Source organism: Plectropomus leopardus, chromosome 6 (assembly GCF_008729295.1).
Source record: "Plectropomus leopardus isolate mb chromosome 6, YSFRI_Pleo_2.0, whole genome shotgun sequence".
NCBI classification, from domain to species: domain Eukaryota; kingdom Metazoa; phylum Chordata; class Actinopteri; order Perciformes; family Serranidae; genus Plectropomus; species Plectropomus leopardus.
In genome coordinates, this window is record NC_056468.1 from 1,018,745 (window position 1) to 1,030,113 (window position 11,369).

An 11,369-nucleotide genomic window follows, 5' to 3' on the forward strand; every position below is an offset into this window, starting at 1 on the left:
AGCTATTGTTTACAGCAACAAACTAATCTGAAAAGAGGGTGGGGGACACACAGGGGCACAATATGGTTTCACAGATGTTAAGGTCGTTGTAATGTTACTTTTGCCACATGGTTATGAACACTATTAAAGCAAATGTGGAAAATAATGTCCCCTTTAAAACAAAAATAACAACAGAGAAAGTCAAAAAGAAAAATATATATTCTTCTAATTCCCCAGTCTGTATCTTTTTAAAACATGATGTACATGATACCTTGGTGTGTGTGGTTTGGAGGTTTTCATACTGAGCATAGTTTCACATGTGTGTCAGATGATCATCGACCTATTTGCCAGCAGCTACAAGTCCCCATGTTTTTGTACCTCAGCCTCTTTAACTGCAAGGGCATTTATGCAAATAAGGTTGTGGCACAAATTAGCTGGCACACAGAGTCCTGTCCAAGCAAATCCCCCCTTCATTAGCAATTTCAAGAGCAAATTGCTTCTGTTGTAAGACTAAACTGCCAGGCATTGTTGCAGCCTAAAACTGCTTTTTAATTGGAGAATTCACTCCTGTGATGTGACAGAACAGCTCCCATGCTAGTCTGACATGTAAAACAGAGTTTGATGGAAATGCCAGCAGACATTCTGCGAGAAGGCTGTTACTCAGGTAAAAGTCCAACTACTCCACTAAATAATTACTCAAGTGAAACTAAAAGTTGCCATTTGAGAAGTCTACTGAAATAGAAGTAAAAAAGGACCTGTTTGATAAATTACTAAAAACAATGTTACTTTCCATGCAGGCCAGTGCAAAATTGTGAAAAGTAAATACATTCTTAAAAGCCCTTGTTTCGATGTGCAGGTCGGCTAATCAGACAAATAAGGGAAGTCTATAAAACTCAGATATGAAGTTAAACATGAAAAATGAACACGGCTGGCGTGAGCTAGCTCACTACATTTTCTCTTACAGAATGTGCAACTCATTTTGATGCAGGGTGTTCCCCTAAATAGTTGTTAAGTAGTTGTTAAAGGGGAGCACAACAAGCACCTTCAGCTAGCAGGCATTGCTTTGCTCAGAGTCAAATGTCTCACTAACTATTGGCTCCATTGCCATCAACTTCGGTACAGACATTCCCCTCAGATTGGACAGCAATAGCATCTCGCTGTAAGCACAGCCTGTAAGTGCAGCTAGCATGGCTGTAGACTCTGAGGCAACATTAAAAAAAAAACAGCACAACTATAAAGCAAGGAGTCTCTGTCTGTCTGTTTGTCATCAGTGACATTCAGGTTTAATACTCTTTAGCCGCATTTACAATGCCTGATCGAGGCAGCAATACCACGCCATTATGCCCCCTCGCTGTTCTATACAGAACGTCTAATTGCAGAAAGGTGTGAAGTAGTTTCATTCATAGGCAACATTTTGCCAAAACAAGCTGTTCTGTGTGCAGCCGGCTGTGACACCAGTGAGCAGGGACTGTCTACAAAGGAGAAAGGAGATTTTTACAAAACTATAGAATACCTTTCCTCTGATAATGTGTGGTGTCCTCAAAATTACTTCACATATCAATAGTTTCCTGTTGGTTATACTTATAAATATAGAACAGCTTTTCTAATTTTGGTGAATTTTCATTGAAAAAAAAATTAATTCACCTGTAAAAAGAATATGTCTCCAAATACTTAATTCTCTCTCAGAAAATAGTTTTTTTTTATGTGCCCAATGTTCTGAAAATTCAAAGACAGACAGATGGTTATTGACAAATGTAGCTAACATATTCTTCCAATTTAAAACATCACACAATCACACATATGATTTTGAGTCAACATTTAAATATTACTCTTTGGCACGCACACCATTTAAGTGCAGCGTTGAGAGTGACGTTTGTACGAGCTGCAAACAGCAATACCACAGGCAATTGGTCAGGCATGTTTTAAACGGGCACGACACTATTTTATTTCAATGTGCAGTGTGCAACCAAACAGCATTCAGCCAAAAAAGCTGAACCTGAATCAACTTCCTCCCAAAATGCAATGCACCTTTATCCAGCAAGATCCCATACATGCACATTCCTGGAGAATTACTTGTGAACATGAACATCTTACTTCTTTTTTTGATGTAAAATGTCCTGCTCGCCATCTGGGTCTCAAAATTTAAATAACAAAATTTTATTTAATCCTCAAAAAAAAAAAATTATGTGATACAAATATTAGCTATTATGTTGTTGGCAGAATTTGTATGTAACTATCAATAACATATTAGTAGAGCATTATGTTCAAATCAAAGCTAACAGCATACACAGAGGAAACTGTGTGAAAGCACCACGTGTTTGACTGCCCTGAACAGGACTTTGTATCCACTGCTTTGTAGGACCACAAGTACATTCAATCACAGATGGGTATCTCCAGCACCGATATTTCTTCAGTCAAACATGTCATACAGTTTATTTTGTGCTGGTGTAATACAGTGAGACTGGGCCATCTCTGTGATGGACAGTAAGTGCAAATCAATACTTTGAGTTCAGTCAGAACTCACAGCAGGAGCCAGTATTCATGTAATGGACATCAGCTTAACATAATGACAGAGCACGCTCAATAAAATACACTCATCACTGACTGGCATCGAGACAAAATCAGGATTTGGCTGAATGGGACAAAATAACCCTTTCTGGTGAGAGCCTTTTAATGACATGGAGTTTGTCTGTGGTTCCCAGGAAGCCTGGGTTCATCAAACCGCTTGGATAGAAACATGCTGATTGCTCCAGCATGCCCCTGCTGGCTTCCTCTGCAGATGAAAGTGTGAGCAAGGTAGCATGCAGAGATACATGGCTAGTAGCTGTGTTGAGACAGCAGTGCCTGGCTCCCCACGGGGGCCCGACCCTACCTGACAATCAGCTTTCAAATCAATTCGATCCCTGGAGGAGGTGGTGGGGGTAATACAGTGAGGGGCTTGATACACCTTTCAGGCCATCGATCCCCAAAAAGAAAACACATGCGTGCAGATCATCTGCCTCGCTTTCTACCTTTCCCCCCGATGTGTGTGACAAGCTGAAACAAGCCAAGGCCGGATCTGCTGAGTGGCAGCAGTTCCTCCTTTCACAGTAATGAGGGAACACGTAGGTACATACAAAATCCCCCACATGTGCTCTGAGAGAGTCCAGAGTTAAACCATCACTGGTGGTCTGCACTGCATTGTTGAAGTCACTGCACATCTGTGAGACACTGTCAAAAATGCTGACTAACGGCAGTCTGGCTTCAACATCCCACAAAAACATAAGCTAGTGCTCGTTGTTCTCAACATTTCTGATGTAATGCTTGTCAGAACAATGCATGTTCATTCAACCAGAAAAAGATTTTCTCTATCAAGGCTGTTTAGTTTAAAAGAAACAAAAAAAAACTAAAAAATTAAAAACCTGTAATCCAGATGTTGGAAAAACTGACATTATAATAAATATGTTAAAAGTACATTGAGTTTTGTACTAAAAGTATGCTATCATATGAAAATGTACACACAACAGTTTGCATGATATCATACAAATTCGTGCCCCATGAATGACTTCATGTCCTTAAAATAGAGTTATGTAATTAACGTAAAGTTACAGAGGTTAGGTTTAGACAATAGAGGTTACTGTGGTTAGGGTTAGGAAAAGCGACACGGTGAGGACGAACCTTAAAATGACTTAAAGTTCACTCAAAGTTAACAACATGGTGTATATCTTAAGGGGAAAGTTAAAGGGGAAAGTCTGGATTTTTGCAACCCACCCAACCACTCAAACCTGCATCCTGGCAAGACCGCTCGCGACTGATTGGCTAATACTGATATGATGCTGTGCTGTAATTGGTTCATACTGATATGTTTCTGTGTTGTGATTTGTTAATAATGACATAATGCTGTGCTGGGATTGGTTCGTACTAATATAATGTTGTGTTATGATTGATGATAATATTGTGTTGCTGTGTTGTGGTTGGCTGATATTGATATGATGCTTTGTGGATATTGGTTGATGCTAATATGATGCTGTGCTGTGATTGGTTGATGCTGATGTGATGCATGTATATATACATATATTGCTGATATGATGCTGTGCTGTGATTGGTTAATGCTGATGTATTGCTGTACTGCGATTGGTTGATGCTAATGTGATGTTGACGTGTGATTGGTTGATGCTAATGTGATGTTGACGTGTGATTGGTTGATGCTGGAAATGTGTGAATCTCTCCCGAGTGTGAAATTAATCAGTCTAATCTAACCCTGGCTGTTAACATTAATCTTCAAATATAAGCATGTTTTACTTTAAAAAACAATATAATCATAAAACTACATATGATGCGCTTTATGTATATTGTAAATCAATGCAGTTATTGACTGCTATTTAGCGAAAATCTGAGTTTAGTCTCTCCGCACAATGTATTCAAATGGCCCGCCAGACACTTTCGGGAACTATTCGAAGCCTCCATGTGTTATGTGACACCTGAACATTTTGAACTTTGGTTGTCAGTACTCTGTTTATTCTAGTGCACTAGTTGATGCTGATATGATGTTGTGCTGTGATTGGTTGATGCTGATATGATGCTGTGCTGTGACTGGTTAATGCTGATGTGTTGCTGTACTGTGATTGGTTGATGCTGATGTGTTGCTGTACTGTGATTAGTTGATGCTGATATGATGCTGTACTGTGATTGGTTAATACTGATGTGTTGCTGTCCTGTGATTGGTTGATGCTGATACGATGCTGTACTGTGATTGGTTGATGCTGATGTGATGCTGTGATTGACTGATACTGATCGGTGCTTTGCTGTGATTGGTTGATGATGATATGATCCTTTGCTGTGATTGGTTGAAGCTGATATGATGTTGTACTTTGATTGATTGATGCTGATATGATGCTGTGCTGTACTGTGATTGGTTAATGCTAATGTGATACTGTACTGTGATTGGTTGATGCTGATGTGATGCTTTGCTGTGATTGGTTGATGCTGATATGATGCTGTGCTGTGATTGGTTGATGCTGATGTGATGTTTTGCTGTGATTGGTTTATGCTGATATGATGCTGTGCTGTGATTGGTTAATGCTGATGTATTGCTGTACTGCGATTGGTTGATGCTAATGTGATGTTGACGTGTGATTGGTTGATGCTAATGTGATGTTGACATGTGATTGGTTGATGCTGATGTGATGCTTCACTGTGATTGGTTTATGCTGATATGAGGCTGTGCTGTGATTGGTTAATGCTGATATGATGCTGTGCTGTGATTGGTTGATGCTGACGTGATGCTGTGCTGTGACTGGTTGATGCTGATGTGATGCTTTGCTGTGATTGGTTAATGCTGATGTGATGCTTTGCTGTGACTGGTTGATGCTGATATGATGCTGTACTGTGATTGGTTAATGCTGATATGATGCTGTACTGTGATTGGTTGATGCTGATGTGATGCTGTTCTGTGATTGGTTGATGCTAATATGATGCTGTGCTGTGCTGTGATTGGTTGATGCTGATATGATGCTGTTCTGTGATTGGTTGATGCCAATATGATGCTGTGCTGTGATTGGTTGATGCTGATATGATGCTCTGCTGTGATTGGTTGATGCTGATATGATGCTCTGCTGTGATTGGTTGATGCTGATGTGTTGTGGTGTGCTGTGAGTGGTTGATTCAATGCCAACAGCAGCTGTCACCAGTTTTTTGGCCATATCTCTCTCGTTACTTTTCATAGATGCATCTTGGTAACTAACTTCCTGTAATCCTGCTTGCAAAACCTCCATTTGATTAATTGTTCAACCACGAAAAATTGCTTTCAATTGGCACATCACCAGCATTATTTTAACATCTGAACAAATATTAGATTGAGCAGTGATTCAGAAGTCTTGAAAAGAAGGCATGAAAAGCTCAAAGCATCTCAAAACCGAATACCCAACCAAATCTGGAACAACTGGTCACTCAATATTATAAAGCTACTGTATATCTAAAGGTTTTTGTGTTCAACTGCTTGTTATTTTTTTCATATTTTTCAGTATCATAACTACACACAACTCATAACTGTCATGATTCCTGCATTCTCCTCCTCTCCTTCACTGCCAGTACTTTTCCACTCACCTCACTCTGCTCTGCTCTACCTGCTAGCCACGCCCACCGCTGCAGCCTGCTCTCCCCTCAGCTGCAGCTCATCTCCAATCAGTGCAGTATTTAAGACTCTCCAGTTCACTCACTCTTTGCCAGATTGTTCCTCTGCCATGCATGACTTTCCAGCGTTCCTTTGCCAGATTACCTGTTGCCGACTCAGCCTGTTCCCGACCAACCCTCCGTGCCTGCCACCTGGTGTACCTACCTGCCTTCTGTCCCTGACCACGTGCTTCGCTTCGGCGTTCTGCAATCCTGACGGCTCCACTGGCAAAGACCTCCCCTCTCGACCACGACGATCCTTCAGCCTGCTCCTCGACGGTACCGTTGCATTCTCGGACTGTTTCCTCGGCTACGGATCCTCTGCCTGTCCCCGACCACGACCCAGCGTTATCCCCGACGACGTTTCCACACGTGTTGTCGGTTCTTCGAGCTACGGGGTTTCCTGCTCTCCAGCCACAGTGGGTTCCAGTTTCGTGTCTTCACCTCGTCGGATTCCCAGAGACATTAATTGGGTAATTCACCCGAAGAACGGACTGAACATTTGTGAGCTGAACCGGGGTTGTGTTGGTTATAATAAAGGTTATTACCAACTGACTTTGAGTGTTGGCGTACTGCATCTGGGTTCATACACACCCCGTTTCAATAACTATGCATAGCTACACAGTAGCTTCCACACAGAAACACAGGCCATCCGAGTACAGTGAAATATGTGTGGTTGCTGACTAAGCTCTCTTTTTTTTTATTGATTGCACCACACACAAACACAAAAACTTTAAGATTCTATAGCCCAATTATTCTCAGAATAGGCCACATATCACAGTGTTTATGAACATAAACTATTGCTGGCATTAAACACAACTGTCCTCAAATGGCTTCTGTTCTTTTGCAGTCACATCTCTCCCCACAGTTTGTGTTTTATTAGTAGGTTGGGGTGAAGGGAGTTAGAGGCACAGCGCACATTTCCCAGCATAATCCTCCACTTTCTGAGAATAAAGTCCATTTGGCTTGGAGAGTCACGTACAGCGCTGCTGCCTCTCAGGCACCTCGGTCCCTGTCGGGCTCTTCACTGCTTCACTGAGCACAGCTGATGGGCAGAGTAGAAGTAGAATTTGGCTTATATGGGTTTTGGGTAGCTGATACCCTTATTTTAGGACTGCACCTGCAAACAGCTGACATTCATTGTGACATTCAGTATCTTTAAAGTTGACTCTTTTCATGCGCCAAGATTCCAAAACAAGTGACAACCCTTCATTGATCTTCCATCTGAAACCTCTATAAAGAGTTTGATCACTGTTTTTCTATGCTGACTCCGCTTCATGACTGGCTTTATTAAGCCTGGCTGTGGTGATAAGAACATCACTGTGAATTTATGCCCTTAGAATAATATTCAGATGCTCATTGACCAGGCTAATCTAGCATGCAGTGTGAAATCTTCCATATTTAAATGAATTTAAATCGATTTCAAAATTGAATTCGTTTTTAATATAATTTTTCAATAAATTCATGTCAAATGTGACAAGGGGATGTTGTAAGTTAGAGTCAGATTTGCAGTCATGATAGGGACTGTGTAGCCAGTGAAAGCAGCTGTATACAGTAATGTCCTCTGTGGCTCTGAAGGAATTTGTCGAGAATGAGAGAATAAACCTGATGGTCATTAGGGATATCATAGAGAGAGTTTGATGTAAAAACCCACTGAAGCATATTGAAGCTTGTCACTATAATTTTAGCATGTGTAAAAAAAGGGAAAACAGAATTATACTATGTAAGAATTGTCAGCAACTGTTTGCAAACGGTATTTTCAGCAAAGGTAAAAGGCAACCCAAGATTTGATATATTTGTGCTTCTTTAACAGTTTGTCTGTGGTTTAGTAACTTTGTACCTTTCTTTTGGATGCTGACAGGCACTACCTCACCTGCACGCTGTGGCTATAGGCTCATCCCAAACAAAGCAAAATGAGGAGGGAGTGTAACTACTGTCCAACCTAGGAAGCATTTCCTTTGGATGGAACATGCTGTTCAGCCTCATTTAGACCCTCAACTGGAGCTACCCACATGAACTGACACACATTATTCTTCCAGAAAGTACACATGAGCCTGGATGGCAACAAACTGTCCCCAGAGGTCCAAGGACTGAAAATTATTGTGGTATAAAAAGAAAAAAAACTTGTAGGTATACTTGTGAACTTTTCTGATCTGCTGCCACACGGGGTATTTGGCAAAGGAAAGTGCTCTCACAACCTATGGCCATGTTTTGCATTGTTTGCTGATGTGAGAAGTATTGTTAATTTAAAACCTGAATGCAGCAGGTTTAAATTTTAGTTTATCATAGGACCATGCATTTGCTTAGACTCTCTGGCTTAATTAAGTTAAGCAACAGGAATGCATGATATATCCTACATTAATTCATGCATTACATTATTGCAACTCATGCTTTACTTAAGCGTAATTTTTGCATTCATTTATCAAGTCTGCACCCTTATTGCATTGTGCTGATCTTATATTTTGCTTTTACTGTGGGTTCTTGGAAGTTAAAAGCCTTGTGTCATTTAGTCTTTTTCATTCCTGAAGGCACAACACATTTTAAGTTTGTTATTTTGAAGTCACTACTGTTGTCCATGTTTGATTGGATATTGTGATGCCCCTGGGACACTTGTCAGTTTCTGTTTGGCCTGCCTGTGCTCTTTGTTTCAGGATCTCCGTCCCTGATCGGCTCCGCCAACCTCGTTGTTGGGTTTCGACCCACCTGCCCCAAGTCTATTTAAGCCTGGCCATTCCCAGGATGGCTCTTTCTCCCTCCTGGAAGGCTGGTGCCTCTCAGGCACCCCAACATGGTTTTGTTTAATTTGTTCTGTTAGCCTTTTGTTTCCTTATGGTTTCAGTTAGCACCCACAAACTTCATGCACCCAACACCCAAACCTCACCACTGATAACTGACCTACATCTTGGTTTGCTTTTGTTGTGATGTCTTTAAAAAAATTATTGTTAATTTAAATCATTATTGTCTGTGTGTTGTAATGGCATTAGGGGGACCAAAGTAACTTTTTCTTTAATGTTAAGTTTATCAGGTAGGGATTGAGATACTTTAACTCTCTCTCTCTTTCTTGTGTGAACTGCATGTGAGCTGCATCCAGGGAGAGCAGTGATTTCTACTTTATATGACTGTGGGGTGATTGTAGCTTGGTTGCATCTCCAATTGTGCTGTCTGGCTGGAGCATTCATTGTGCCCCCCGCATAGGCTGTAGTGGCAATCTTCTGAAGGAGGGGTTGCTGATTTTTTGCCACCAGCACGCACATGAAGACTAGGGTGCAGTTAAGTAGTTGGGGTTAGGCAGTTAGGAGGGGGTGCTCCTTTTTTCACTCAATCTCCCTGTGGTTGTATACTGTTGACTTAAACTGGCCATGGGTAGGAGAGGTGAGCCCACAGATGTGTGTCCAGAATCTGATGTTGCTGGAAGTTTGCATTTGCTACCGAAATTTGATGAAAAAGACCCTGACACAGTTTTGGCATTGTTTGAGCATGTAGCAGGGGTTAGAGGGTGGCCTGATACCCATAAAACCTTGTTGTTACTGTGTCTTTTCACAGGCAAGGCCCATAGAGCTTTTTCTGCCCTTAGTTCTGTTTAGAGCTGTAATTATGCTACGTTTTAAGCTGCAGTCCTGAAAGCATATAAAGTGGTTCCAGAAGCTTATAGGCAGAGATTTAGGAACTGGAAGAAAGAAGACAAGCAAACTCATGTTGAATTTGTCCAGGCTATTTTGGCTCATTTTTGGTGGTGGTGCTCTGCGTCAGATGGAGACATGTATGACCATTTGTGTGATTTAATTGTGTTGAAACAGTACAAAAGTTCATTGCCTGCTCACCTTGCCACTTTACTTCACTTTCACTATCAATGAGAAAAAGGTTAAGATTGCATCAGCGTTGGGAGATGAATATGTTTTAACACATGGCACAGTGGCTCACCAGCTGGCCAGGTCCACAGAGAGGGGAAGCAGAGGGTGAGTTTTAGGTCTAGGCCTAACAAGTCTCCAGTTGTTAACCATGAGGCTTCTCGTGCTGCTGCCAGACATGTTCGAGGGACAGATGGGGAGTTTGATCCAGGCAAAACTTGTCATGCATGTAAAAACAAGGGACACTGGAAAGGCTCATGTCCAATCAGTAAGACGGGTCCAAAAACAGCAGATTCTAGTGTATATGTGAAGTCAGCTGGCCTGGTGTCCTCTGCACGTAGCACTAGCGTGTCTGACTCTGATGTTCTTCCCTTAAGGACTGTGCCATCTATATGTATTGATGAGTTGTACATTACGTTCGTTTCAGATGGTTTTGTGTCTTTGGACCTTGGATGGACAGGGAAAGGTACCTGTTAAGATTCTGAGGGACTCAGGAGCAAATCAGAGTCTCATTTTAAATAGCTTTCTACCTTTTTCAGCCCATTCAGCTACTGGTGAGAAGGCTCCTGTGCTTGGTGTTGGGATGGTTACTCTGCAGGTTCCTGCGCATCGTTTTCATCTTGACTCTGATTTGGTATGTGGTGAGGTTAACATGGCTGTCCGTCCCCAGCTGCCAGTTCAGGGTGTTGACATCATTGTAGGGAATGATTTGGCAGGGTCAAGGATTTGGAGGGATGGTCCACCACTTTTGTATGTTGGCTCAGTTTTGCAGGTGCCTTGGAAGCCAGATGTGTGTGTCAAAGAGCATCTAAGGTTTTTACTTTCTGCACTCTGACCCGGGCTAGGAGTAAAGCTATGTCAGAGCAGTCTGAGGATTCTGAGCAGGGTAAGCTTTCTCAGGCAGAAGATCTCTCTGAGGGACAGAAGCTGTGTACGTTTTTTCCCATCCCTTTACCTTTAATGTCTAGGGAGGAGTGCATTAGAGGACAGCTACAGATCTCACACTGACGCCTTTGTTTGACTTGGTCGGTCCAGACATTGAGCTCAAGGACGTCTCTAGTGGCCATTTTCTCAATGATGGGTTGCTGTTGAGGAGGTTGGCTCATGTGGTAAATGGGGTGCTGGTGGACGGTGTTGTTCAGGTTGTGGTTCCCTTAAAGTTCAGAGATCTGGTGTTGAGCACATCACATGATGTGGTGGCAGGCTATCTTGGGGTGAAGAAGACTTATGACATAGTGCTTCGCCATTTCTTCTGGCCATGGTTGAAAAGGGATGTAGCTATGTAATGTAAAACTTGCAAAACCTGTCAGCTGACTGGAAAGACCAACCAAAAGCTCCTCTGTACCCCATTCCAGTTGTTGAGGAGCCTTTTGAACATCTGCTGCTTGACTG